This window comes from Topomyia yanbarensis, chromosome 3 (assembly GCF_030247195.1).
Source record: "Topomyia yanbarensis strain Yona2022 chromosome 3, ASM3024719v1, whole genome shotgun sequence".
NCBI lineage: Eukaryota > Metazoa > Arthropoda > Insecta > Diptera > Culicidae > Topomyia > Topomyia yanbarensis.
In genome coordinates, this window is record NC_080672.1 from 421,671,184 (window position 1) to 421,685,362 (window position 14,179).

The 14,179-nt window shown below is 36.4% G+C and overlaps 1 protein-coding gene across 5 annotated transcripts in view; it reads right to left on the reverse strand.

The window, feature by feature from the left end:
* LOC131692963 (guanine nucleotide exchange factor DBS) overlaps positions 1-14,179 on the reverse strand; it is a 382,061-nt gene that overhangs the window by 106,728 nt on the left and 261,154 nt on the right. The window contains exon 2 of one of the 5 annotated variants that reach the window (XM_058980401.1): positions 7,064-7,790. The exons of the other annotated variants lie outside the window; for them this stretch is intronic. The gene's annotated coding sequence lies outside the window, so the exon portion shown is untranslated. The remainder of the gene's footprint in view (positions 1-7,063; positions 7,791-14,179) is intronic. 5 annotated transcript variants of the gene reach the window in all.

A 14,179-nucleotide genomic window follows, 5' to 3' on the forward strand; every position in this document is an offset into this window, starting at 1 on the left:
ATTTAACTTCATACTTGAGTTATGGGATGAATTGGAGTAAATCGGGTATACATGTTTCGTGCGATTATTCTATCTATCTCCAATCGATTCCCTAGACTATGTAACATAAAACATGCTACATGCAGTCTAATTTTGAAACGTTGAGTAAGTAAATATTGAGAAGAATTGGAGTAAAATGGGTGTGGATATTTCGTGCGGTCATTCTAACTATCTTCAATCGATTCCTTGGATTTTTTTGCATAGGAATTACTACTTTTGATAAGCCACATTCAGCCTCTTTCTGAAATGTAGAGCTATGTTTAACGTCACACTTAAGTTACGGGTGGAATTGGGGTAAACGGGCCATGATATTAAATATATTTAAACAATAACCTGGGCATTTATATACATACTAATTCAGTAGTAGAAATGATCAGCCGCTTTTAGTGTTTTACCGAAATATTGAGCCAGAGCTAACTTCAAACTTAAGTTATGTGAATTGGGGTAAAATGGGAATAGACTTTTTACATAAGAAATACTAACTTTGATCAGCCGCATTCAACAATCTTCCGAGTTATATATTTAGTTTGGACTATAAACTAAAAAAGGGGAATTGGGGTAAAACGAGCATGATAGCGTACCATGCGGTCGTTGTAAAAAGTAGCTATCCATTTTGCATACCTTTCCACACAAAACACCTTTTTTGGTATACTTTATCGTGTTTTGGGAACAGTAGTTTTTTATTTGCCGAAAAATTGCGACCTATTATATAACGCTTAAACAGTTAAATTTGGGTTAATGACGTCCTCGGAGGAATTCGTGGACGTTATAAGCCATTTCACATGGTAGTGTAATTTTAATGATTAATCTACCTGTGTAGATGTAATTATCAACCTTCTTCCAAGTACACATTCAAAGATTAGACTATTAGAGCAAGCTTTTGCCAGCAACTTTGCTGAAGACTCAAATTTTTCATCGTTGTTATCTTCAACATCATTGCTTGTTGTATGTTGATGACTCCCTTAAAAGCCAATTCATTAATATATTTTTTTAAATATCATCCTGACAAATTGGGTATGTTCGGCAAAACGGTTTGATTGATAGAAATGGACAACTTTCTATATTTACATTGGCTGATCTCGTGTATTTTCGAAGTAATTCAACATTTTTGAAAAATATAGTGTTTAAAATAGTCATTGGTCTACGTTAAACCGGCTGAGTTTACGTCAATGATGTTGTCGGGAGACTAATCAAAAATAGCAAGGTCTGTCATTTGCTGCAATGATTTTAGTGATTAATCCTCCTAAAAATGAGATTTTTCATATAACTTTTGTTTGGTAGTAGAGGACGTGTTTGGAAAAGGTGTTAAGATTGCTTTCGCGAATATCTTTACTGAACACACTAAGTATCTTCTTTGAACGCTACAGAAGTTACAGCGCGAAATATATGGATTTTTTGTGACACCCAAAAATATTTTTTGAAAGCATCTTTCCAATTATCATTCCTACGAGTTTTATACATTATATGAAGTTATTTCAATTGTCAAAATACACAATTATCATAAACGCATAATTATTTCTATCTCGTGTATTTTCGAAGATACTGGGCCATTTTTTGAAAAACAAATTTTTTTCCAGGTTTATAACTACTGTATACAAATAGGGACAAGTAAAATTCATTGAGTTTAGCACTTCTAATTTCAGCTATGACTGGCTGCCTATTTTTGCCCGTTGAAAAATTATTACTTTTGAAACTTTCGCTAGTTTTATTAAAAAAATGCCAAATAACTTCTAAGTCACAAGAACGAATAACTTTCTGGAACATTCTTAACCTTTATCTACGATATTTAAGAGGTGACGTTCAAAAAATTAACAGGTCATTCACAAACAACGGTCTATAACTTCGAATGTACTAGAAATAGAGATTTTCGGTATTCAATAAGGATGTTTGCAAAAACAGGTTAACATTTATGAAGACTTCATCTTGTTTTTCATAGTTTAAAAAATACTAATAAATATATCACTTCAAGGGGAATTAATCTCTATCATTATATCACCACAATGAAAGTCTTGGACGTTAGATCAACATAAAACATCTCAGAACAGTTAATTGTTGTACGCTTGACCATTTTCGTCTAAATAGTTTTTAGCGAAAAAGCCACTGTGCGGCGTTTTAAAGTATCTCAACCAAGAATTGATCCACTAGGTTTCTGCTCCCATGTTGTAAGAGGTGACAGAAAACAGGATTCCTCAAGTTGAAGTGTTTCTGCATGCCGAGAACTGAATGGATGGCAAGGCTAAAATGTGCCAGTCGGGTACGAAGTAGATCTGACATTTGCTTTGTTTCTTCACAAATCGTGGTACTCAAATGATAGTATTCAAATGATGGTACTGTATTAGTGGAATACTCAGGCAGTTCAAATCTGTATATACTCGGTAAAGAAAATCACCCAACATTTGCACAATATGTCAGGAAAGAGGTGTCAGACGTAACTCTTTGTTCTGACAGTATTACGCTCGAGTTTGCAAACGGACACGTCCGAACGAGTTCGAACCGTCGTTTGGTGATCATAAATACTTCATCTTTGATCATTGAAACAGCTCCCTAGATATTGTTACTTATCCTACTCCCAAATGTACGAAATGGCACCTCTGAGAAGAGGGCTTGTCGACTGGGTTTTACGGGTATTTCCAACGATTGAAGCTCCAAGTGACTTTGATGCGATTGTAGATAAAACAAACTCATTCATAAAAACAGCATGGAAGAGGTTTGTTCATACACTTTGTCCCTGAGTTCTTTACAGGAAGTTCTAATTCTTGAGAATTTGCTCGTAGAGTAATGACAACCGAATCTATCAAATGGGCGCTTTAACGTTTTCGTCAATATAAACTTACGGGAAATATGGATAAAGCACAAGATTCGTTCTTGGACTGCATCCGAACATACCTGCTACTGGCGTAGCTTACAAACTTGTTTTCGAACCAACTTTTTTGTCGGATGTGAGTCCGAAAATGTCAAAGAGTTTCATGCATTTGAATAAGCATAAGTGCAGCATACCAGTTAGGGTACTGATTGGAAATTACAAACTCAATTATCACATGGCTACTGTTCAGCGTACTGAGTATTATTCGTATGATCTTTTTGAATCTGATTTCGATTGTGTACTCCAGTTGTCTCGCTCGTGCATACACAATCCATAGAATTAAAATCACTCTGTAACCAGTATATAAACCAAACTTATATGAAGAATAAACGAAGACGATTTTCGGCAATCAAAATCTAGATAGCTATCGGTCCTTACTTTCGTAGTTCACCATAGTAAGGATACCGACTAAACCGAAAAAGTCTTCTCCTAGCCAAGCCTGCTACATGGCTACCGTGACAGGTAATTGGCCCGCGCGCGACGTTAATTAAAAGTGCACACATTTTACCAATACTAAGCGGGATTCATGGATTCCCGTGCCACCACGAACCAAATTTTCGGTAGGTTCTGCAGAAGTGCCGCGAATTGTCCATCTAGGACCAATATATTAAAATCCAAATTATTGGGTCAATTGAACCACCCTTAGGAAGCAAATTGCCAAAACCCTTGATTATCGTTTGATTATATCTCCGGTTCTATTTACCCTAGAGTCAAACCGCAAATTGTCCAAGGAGTCCAGAAAAATATTAGTTTCTGTCGGCAGTGCAGCCAACTATGCGATTTTTTCAGTTAAAAATAAAAAGTAAGTCTTAATGGTGGAATCCCAGTGGAAATAGATTTCTTGTTAAGGGATCCACATTATAAATTAAATAAAACATTTAGTTAAAAATATTGCTGCCGGAAGTTTACAAAAACAGGGACGACATTAGCCACTTTAAGACAGAATTGCCTTTTAACATATTGACACGAACTAGGTTCACTGCTCTTCTTATTATCTAGAGCTATGTATAAGCATAATCACTTCGTTTGTTGATGGAGGACGCAAAAATATTGACTCACGGATGCGATGCATATATAATTTTGAAAATTCTAATGCCATTGTGTTCCTCGGCCATTTTTAGAGAAAAAAAAACACTTATAAGCTTAATTTGAGCCAAATAAAATTCAATATTCATTGGTCGATATTGAAAAAATGTTCAAAACGTCATCAAAACTGACCTTGATCTGACTCTGCTAGATGCAAACCAAAAACGTAGTATTTCATCATTTCTCATCTACTTCTCGATAAATGCGTGAGCTGGTTTTATTTCGTTGTGTGATTGCGATTTCTCATAAGAAATTGATGTATCAAAGAATTGGCTCAAATTATCTTGAGATTATAAGTGTTTTTTGTGTAAACGACGGAATTATCGAAATTAAAATATATCTATTGCGAGCAAATGAGCTATAACTGAAAAATTGCATAGTTGGCAGCACTGCTGTCAAAACCTGATACAGTAATGACCCGTTTTTCTCAACCAACCGAAAAATTTTGGTTGATAAAACGGGGAAGTTGATAAAATCGGGAATTTTTTTTAACTTTCTTTTTCCATCCTACATAATTAGAAGCAACTTGAGAATTGTCTCAAGTTGTTAGTTTGCAGAAAAATTAAACCTAATGCCGTATCAGTGCAAAAAATCTTATTCAACCGAACCGCTCGACAGTTGTCTAATCCAACTTCCAAGCAAAGGATCGATCTGAAATTAGACTCATTATAAATGATAATCCATTCTGTCAACGAAGTTTAACAGTTAATCTCCTTAAAAATGAGATGCAGAAATTATTGTTTGATAAATTAGACACAGAGCGTTGGTAGTTTACTGCCATTCTACGCCTATGTTCTAAAACTGATAACTAAGAAAAACGCGATGGACGATGAAAATTAAATTAGTGATCTGGAGAGAAACGGTGGATCAAATGAAGCTTTACAGTCTAAAATTACGTTCATAATCAACGTTTCTAGTGTGATTAGTCCAGTTTTTCATTAGAAAAATTTAATTTACGGAAGATTTTACGAAAAATGCTCAGTGGGAAAATCTGACAGAAAACGGATAATTCTGAGCATATTGGTCCATCTACCATACACACAAATTATGTTTTCTATTCATTTTGTTTACGAAAATTTGCACTGAGAGCTTTCTGGTTAAGCGACTTCAAGTTTTACTAAAATCGGAAATGGATGAGTTGGCCATGTTTTAAGTTTTTGGAAGCGACGACAGAGATGAATAGTTGTACAGGATCGATCTCACTATTGCAGTTTTTAATATCGTACCCATCTCTTAGTTGACACACTTAATATTTACTTTTTTGATTATTTTATTTGTGGGACAGTTATGCGTAGAATTTCAACAGTGGGAAAAACAGGCTTGTTATGTTTCAAGGGTTTTCATCATCAAACAATATTCCGTAACGGATATCAAAGAATTTGGAACCGGCATGCGTATTTATTATGGAGATGGGCGGTTTGACCCTAGGTCAGTGGCTTTCGACTGGCATGACCCATTCTCGTTGGTTCGGACTGGCTGGCTTGTTCCTACTTACAAGTGAATAGATCAATCCGCTTGGATAACAATAACAATAGAAAACAGGAACAAGAATCAGCTATTGATTCAATTCGAAGTTTGTTTAGTGATGACTCAAGTGCGCTGGCAGGAGATCGTTTTATAGGAGTAGATAAACTAGAGAACAGACATCACAGTCTCTAAGACAAATATGCGCTAAATTGTACCCTCGGGACCGGTGTTAAATTTTGTTTGCCGTTTGTCATGAACTACGACATATTTAAGATATAATATTGCTAAATATACAATTTTTACTACATACGGTGTCTTTTCCAATTGTTATGTTTCCACGTAGAATATGCGAAAGTGTGTTATTTTATCATGAAACCACACAGCATTGATTTTTTTGAGAATTCAAGCAAAATGTGATTCTAGTTTTCAATTACCTTAAATAGGACCAAAATTGGGTAAACTACCTTACATTTTGACTGCTACCTAACAATGCAAGACTCATTACCTTAATTGAATACAATTGTAAGATTGAAGGCCTGAATTGCTGGCATAAAATAATGAATTAACGGAAGGTTCATAATATCGGGTACAAAAAGTTAATAAAATCGGGGGTGCATAAAAACGGGGGTGCATAAAACCGGGAGTTTATAAAAACGGGTCGAAACTGTACTTATTCTAGATTCCTTGGACAATTTCCTTCAAAACATCTTATCTGATTCTAGAGTAAATAGAAACGGAGATACAATCAAAATTAAATCAAGGGTTTTGGCAATTTGTCAAAACGAGGGATGCTCCCATGGACCGAGGGGTGGTTTAATCGACACAAAAATTCGAATTTTTATCTATTGACCCCAGATGAATAATTCTTCCAAAATTGGTTCAAATCTGTGTAGGTCGATAAAAGGTGCCTTGATCACTTCGCGCGAAATGACCCATATAATAGTACTGTAACGTAATGTAGCCTATCCGATTATACACTCTCTACTAGAAATGATCATAGGTATCACAAAAATTGTGGCATCAGTTCTGAAATTCTGAAATTGAAAAAGGATAATATGTAAGTTAAGGGAAATGTCTCGTGGTACAAAATAACAGTGAGTAGGACACCCTTTAAAACAAATTTCAACATCGGAAATGCTACTAGTGTCTATGATTAGATTGCCCATCTCGAACAAAACCACAAAACTGGCTCCGTTAGTCACGCGAACTGAACCTTATCAAATAATGAAATCTGTCCGTTCCTAGAGTTCCATCTGTTTCTAAAACTGTTCCCAAGCAACAGTGGCCGTGATCCACCAACGATAAGCCTAATTTGCACTTTACAACTTGGCTTCGAACTCGTTAAAAGTAATAATTACAATCGACCGAGCAGTTGTTCCACTTATACCTCCATCCGCAACCATCTGTCCTCTTGTTAAAAAAAAAACTATTCGAAAGAAAATCACCGATCAAAACCGTTCTTAACTCCCGCCGCGGTGGCTTCCAAATAAAGTGATCATTCCACGTAAGTCACTATAATTGTGGATCCCCTCCCCACTCCGTTTTCTCCCATTCTCTCACTGTTACTTCCAAAAAGCAATATTTTATTTCCGTTTAATTTCAACATACCTTTTTTCAGCAGCAATCTATCTCTTCGCCCGGGGTACACAGAGGCAGGAAAAAGATGGAGTCCAAACCAAACTACTATTTTAACACTTCTTCTTTCACTAACCACCACTAGCCATCATCCATTCAAATGAGCTACAGTTTGTTTTGGCTTCGACATGGTAGCGGTCCGCGAAAAAAAAACCAGTTCAAATTGGAGCTTGTTTTCCCTCCAGTCCTGCCCACCGCCGACCGGCTGTAAGGTTAACCTTTTTTATTACAGCTCGAACAACCGCTTGTAGTTCCATTTTCGCTCGATGTCTGATCTTTTCTCCGCCTCAACGAGTTTGTTTTTTATTTAGTTTATTATTCCAACAAATCGGTCACTTTTATTGAAATCTTCATCCGCTTCCTTCCATCGTTCGTCCTCTCAACCAGTTAATCAATTGGAATCGTCGAAATTAAACCGGCTCTCGTTGTTGGTACAAAACATTATCAACAACGGCAGAAGATCCGCACAGAAAACCAGCCACCGATCACCGTTTACTGTGTTTACCTTTGGCATTGGTTTGTTTTTCTCTAATTTAATTTTTTCTAAACATCCTTTAATCTTCACTCTGGTCTACTGCTGGATTGAACTGAATTGATTTCATTTTTTTTCGCACACTTTCACAACTATCTGCATGTTGTTGTTCATTTTATTTGGCAATTTGTTAACAGTTCGGGCAACTATCATGAAAGTTTCGGAGGACTTTAAATAAAGAAAAACACAAAAACCGATTTGCTACTGGAGAATTGAATTGTACCTTTCTTTGCATCTGAACAAGCCATGCGAAGTGCACCGTAGTGTGGATTACAATGCAGTAGTGGAAATTTGCTGGTAGAGGATTTGTTCAATGAATTTTGGGTTCGGCGTTATCTGTGGTTGAATGATCAAAAAGTTACCAGGGTTGAAAAATACGCGGTAAAATGCGTTTAAATGAAGATAAGCAAGAGTCACGGCTAAGCTTTTGTTTTAATATGTCTTTAACTCGTAAAACATACTTGGAATTTTCAGTATTTTTTCATTTAAAATCTGATAAATTTTGCTACTAAATATAGCCTCAATGTTTTCCAGATTCAAAAGTTGTGTGTATAGAATTTTCGTAAATTTTCTCAAAATAAAAAAAAAACAAATTATGTAGGGTAAAGTGCCTATTTTCTCCATACTAAGCAGGGTGCCTCACTAATTCATAAATTTCTCGGCCTACAATCAATGGAATGCGTAAAAATTGACATCAACAGCTTTGCTTCGTTGTTAAGAACCCATATAATAACACTAATGCACTGAAAACAGTGAAATTTTCGTGTTTGAGCGCAACGAAAACTCGAATTGAGTGCCCCTAATTGACACTGCTCTAACCAACGCACAGTGGTCGGAAACGCCAAAAACGTGAACTAGAGGCCAAACCATTGAATATTTTCACAGGATGTCTTTGAAGGAATTGTTCGTATGAATATTCCCCATAATCTGATAATAATTGAAATTAGGCTGGCTTACTATGATCGAACTAAAAAAATTAACTTTTTATACTGACGAGATAGAAAGTTGGTGTCTTCGACAAAATTTTAGGAATGCTCATAGTGAAGAATTTTGTTGAAGAGCTTGAGCTTGTAGGAGTATAGATTATCGATTTATAAGGCGTTTTGTATGGCAACCCTCTTAAATCTAGTTTTTTTAATATAACTTTTTTCATTGTGACTTTTCGTGCAAACTATGTTCTAGACAAATGTGTAAGTATCAAAACTACATAATATTGTCGAAGACTGTATGTAAAAATACTCATTTTTTCAAAGTTATTGAAGATTTTAACATTTTTGTACACCAACTTCTACTACCTATAAGAAAGAAAGGTGCAAACCAAAATTCACGAACAGGCACTTTTTTAACTCTCTATACTATGCACAATAAAGCTAAGAAGGTTTGGTGCGTGGCACTCTAGAACCCTATGAATAGGGTAAGCTTACTTTATCGTGTTTTTTGACTTTTTCGATACTATGTAGTTTTGATACCTACACATTTGTATAGAACATAGTTTGCACGAAAAGTCACAATGAAAAAAGTTATATTAAAAAAACTAGATTTAAGGGGGTTGCCATAGAAAACGCCTTATAAATCGATAATCTTTACTCCTACAAGCTCAAGCTCTTCAACAAAATTCTTCACTATGAGCATTCCTAAAACTTTGTCGAAGACACCAACTTTCTATCTCGTCAGTATAAAAAGTTAATTTTTTTAGTTAGATCATAGTAAGCCATGCCTAATTTCAATTATTATCAGATTGTGGGAAATATTCATACGAACCATTCCTCCAAAGACATCCTGTGAAAATATTCGATGGTTTGGTCTCTAGTGAATTAAGTTCACGTTTTTGGCGTTTCCGACCACTGTGCAACGGCTTCAAATGGGTAGGGTTATAATAGAAACATGGCGAAAATGGGCTCATCACCCTATATAACAATTCTAATTATTCCAGCTCCCATCTTTTTTCCGAGCCATCGGTATAGTATCCTACGGCGTACAGCGGGCCCCAGTTCATCTATTCAGTGCGGTCAGGTATGACAACTTCGAATAGAAGTACAAAGACCAGATCAGCCTATATTCAAGTGCAATGGCTTCGAGACAAGGTCCAGGATTTTGAGGTGAATACCGATCTAGAATCTGTATTGACAAGGCCTCCTTTTTAATACTTCTTAATATGGACGTCATTTTTAGTTTTAAGCTCTATTTTTCCCAAAGAGACTTCGGCAAGCTATCACGTATTTTAAGGCTTTTCAGTTATTCTTTTAATATGCGATTCCACAGCGATTTACTATTATTACAAGATCAATTTACTCCCGTAGTAAATTCGATAGTGATTCTATTTAGGATAGGTGGTTTCAAGGTGACTTTCCTATTCCTTTTAATTAAAACTCCGGTGACTTTTTTGGGATAAGATTCTCCTATTTATATCATTACCATATCACGTTTAAAGAAATTTCGAATACGGTCTGACATTGTAGAATCATCCTTGCCTTGATGACAATTCCGTCTGCGTAAGCCGTTACGTCGTACCCCACACCTTCCAGTATGTTCAAGAGTTCGTTTATTACTAGGGACCACAGAATGGGTGACAGCACTCCACCTTGAGGACAACCTCTAGTGGTTCTCATAGCGCTGTCATAGTCCGTCAGCACAATATTTCAGTAATCCATTCGTAAACTGCTCCATCTCCTTTGATTCAGTCGCACGCCGAATCGATTCGATTCATTTTTGTGAGCAGATCTTGCATAAAACAGATAACTTGGACAAAAAGCTACTTTGGCGCGTGAGAAAAACACACACACAATTCATCATATCAGAATTCAACATTTACTTAGAACCGGACTTATTTTTCACCCAAATTTTCTCCTTAAGGAGAAATGTATAACAATATGTATATTATTGATAGACCCAACCAAATTTCACAGGTTCTCATCAGCTAAACAGATGCACTTTTCTTGTGAGGTATTACACTTGACAAGATGTTTCCGGTTTTGGAGCTCGCGTCAATCCGGCGCTAGCTTAGTCCGGCTCTAAGATAGTGTTGGATTCTGATGAGACATAATCGAAACGCAAATTCCATGACTAAATTACTCCTCCACTGTTTTGGCTGGATCTGGCGTGGGTGCACAACGTCAAAACAACATACAAATGTCTAATATGGCGTTGAAAAAGAGCCCATCGACCGTTACTGGGTTATTTTAAGGAGGGTCTTCGAAAATTTGGAAACCTGCGATTTCCACAGCAAGAATAGGAGTCGTGGTTCTTTGTCTACGCACAGTTTAGGAACAATCAAACGGGGTAGAACTGTTTCCGACTTTTTTCCTCGGAATAATATAGCAACCATGTCGGTCAGATTGAACACATAATTTTGAGGCTTTAAAAAATTGCTCTTGGATCAAAATGATCTGATTGATCGAGGAAAAAACAGCCGGTGATTCGCGTAAAGTTTCATCGGCATCAGACGGTTGGCCACGATTTTATTGATTTTCGGACGGAACTTCGTGGAATTCCTTAAAAAAAGTTACAGTGTATTTAAGATACTACCTGTTGTCTCGACTAAGTTTAGTTAGTGGGTCCTTTATAGCATAGTCAACACAGCTTAGTTGGGAGCTCGTCGAGAAGATCTAAAAGAGGCTAACTATCAATAGCCTGACCGCAACGTGGCATGAGCCGAACGCTTGCAGCGGCTAAATGTAATAACACGGAACGATATGGTGAGTTGCGAGTAGCAGCTGGAAAACAGTAATTCGATGTAAGAAACGTGGGTACGACGAAAACGTGCTCGTGAAGGTAGAGGGACGCTTCGCCAGAAACGAAGCACAAATCCCTTGCAACTAGCAAAAGGAGATTTTTTTGACAGATCATACAGATTATCAGTTAAAGTCGGGAGTGACCGGCCGTACACAACAATTCACTGTGCGATTTGGGTTGATCTGAGTGGAATAAGTGGAACTCATTTAAATCCTATGAAATGTTTTAATGACGAATACGCAAGCGGGTTTCGAAAAGAACCTCCAACGACTGACGCGATGTTTACCCTGCGATGATTCCTGATAAATTTTGGAAATAAAACTTGCGGTATCATCATTTATTTGTAAATTGCTAAATTTTGTTTTGGAAGCAAAAAAAAATATTATTTTGAAGATAATATAAAATTTTGAAAGCTCTTGCCAGAAAGTAGGCAGTAATGAATCGTGAGATTCGAAATAAATCGTTGAACTTTAAGAATAAAGAGAATCTTGTGAATAGCCACACAAAAAAATCGTAAATGGATTACTACTAAGCACGATACGAAATGCTATTGTCGGGAAGGCGGTTTGAAACAATATGCTACACACTAGGGTGGGTGCTCCTATAGTTGAGGTGTACCAATAGTTGCAGTAGTGGGTTATACGCCTAACTAAGGTACCAACCATCAACAAATATTTTTTTATCGATTCATCGCACTAAAATTATGCGACAATAAAACTGTTATCCTTGAAATTTGCTCAAATAACTATTGAAAAAAATTATTTTCTTAGAATTTTGAGCTCCCTTGCACCTATAGTTGATGTAGTGTACCTATAGTTGCAAGTCCCATAAGAAAGCAATGGGATTTGCAACAATAGGAACCGAAATTAGCGATTGCACCACTATTGGTACATGTGTTCCTATAGTGGTACAAGCGGTTTTGAATACATAAATTGGTTATTAAGCCATCTTTATATTTTTCCTATGAAGTAGGGACTGAAAGCTTTCGTTTAATGTATTAACATTGCCCATAGGTCTATTAATCGATTTTTTATCAAAAATTTTCCTTAAGCATGCGACTATTGGTACATCCACCCTACCATTTAGGAAATACCAAAGCAAATCGTTTCTAAATCTCAGGGCGACGACCTTTACAAAGCGTAGTGAGGAAGTCCACGAGACACCACCTCCCTGTTTTCAACTAGCAATAAGATCATTTTGAATCTAGAGCAATTATTCAAAAAGGCATATGAGTTTTTACATACACCACTCATTGATTGAGAACCGAATTTTGAACAGTAAAATCATAGAATGAGTTGGAGGGAAAAATCCTTCTTCGCAAAAATATACACTAAAAAAAGTTGTGGTAATTTTCAAAAAATTTAAAATTTTAAGTTGCAAAAAAAATTAATAATGTATCTGCGAAAAAACATTGTAAATTTGATTGCATCATGGAGAAATTTCATACTAATTGACATACTTTTATTACAGAATATGTCATTGTAGATTAAAATGCTCTAAAATGTGCTGCTTTTCATAATAGTTTATATGTTGTTTCGGGTTTTTTCGTATTAGTCCGACTATTTGGAATATTTGCTAATAAACTACAGAGCTTAGGCTTGCGAAAGTAACCTCTATCCAATTCCGTCATATCAGGCATTCAATGATGATAATGTTCAAAAGATTGCGCCAAGAAAATAAAATCATTTTGCAACCTACAATCCGTCGCTGATCGTGACAGCGTTAGAATCAAATCCAATATTCTAGTGTTTATAGATAATGGCAAAACCGAGATTCGACTACACGATCTGCCACCTCTGCCATGCGATATGGCCTTTAAAAGTATCATGTAGCAAATACAGAAAAGTAGAATCAGTTACAAAAGAAAAAATGGAAAAGACTAATTATTTCTAGATATTTGAATGGTTGCGGTCTTCCTACCTGATCCGACAATACAAAAACACAAGACAGTACTCTTCTACAAACAACGCTTTACACTTGTCAATGACAAATTGGTACCATCCTATGATGAAATGGTACACCATCATACAATACATAGTCTTATACACCGCCACCTGATTCCCAAATAGTCGCCAAATATGTGACAACTGTTCAGGCAATAACGGCAACTGCAAAACCACAAAAATTGCGTCCATCAATGACTCCAAAATAAAAGTCAGATTAAGCTAGATTAATGTCAAACGCAAAGACAATTTAAGGCGACAGGCAACCAACAACGAAAGATTTTTTTTTATTTCGATTATAGAGGTTTTAACCTTAAGGTCATTCGCCTCTTCGGGTTAGAAAAATCTCTTATGAAAAATTTCTAACCCTATGTGCGGGATCGGGACTCGAACCCAGGTGCGCTGCGTACAAGGCAATCGATTTACCAATACGCTACGCCCACCCCCAACGAAAGAATTGTTATTCCCTGTTTTGCAGCAAGAAGCTATGAAAATGAATCATCCTTAGCGAAGCGATATGTTTCTAGTCTAGTCGAGTCTAGTCTAGTTTACACATACACAGCCAATACATGTAGGGATCCTGGAAAATTGCAGACGTTCGTCCACAATTTTTCTTGTCATTATTAATGTTTGTGGCACATATTGAACATGACACAAGCATTAAAGCGGCCAGGCCAACTGTGCAGCGTACAAAATAAAGATGATTAAAAATTATACGGCAATCAAATTATTCATTCAACGAACAATTTAATCGACTGATTATTTTGAACCTTGAATAAGGAAGAAACGTGGACAACCGTACACAACCGTTTTAATTTGATGGGGGTTTGATAAATCGTTGGGAGTGACTTGGCTAAGAGGGTTAATGTCACTCCATTGGTT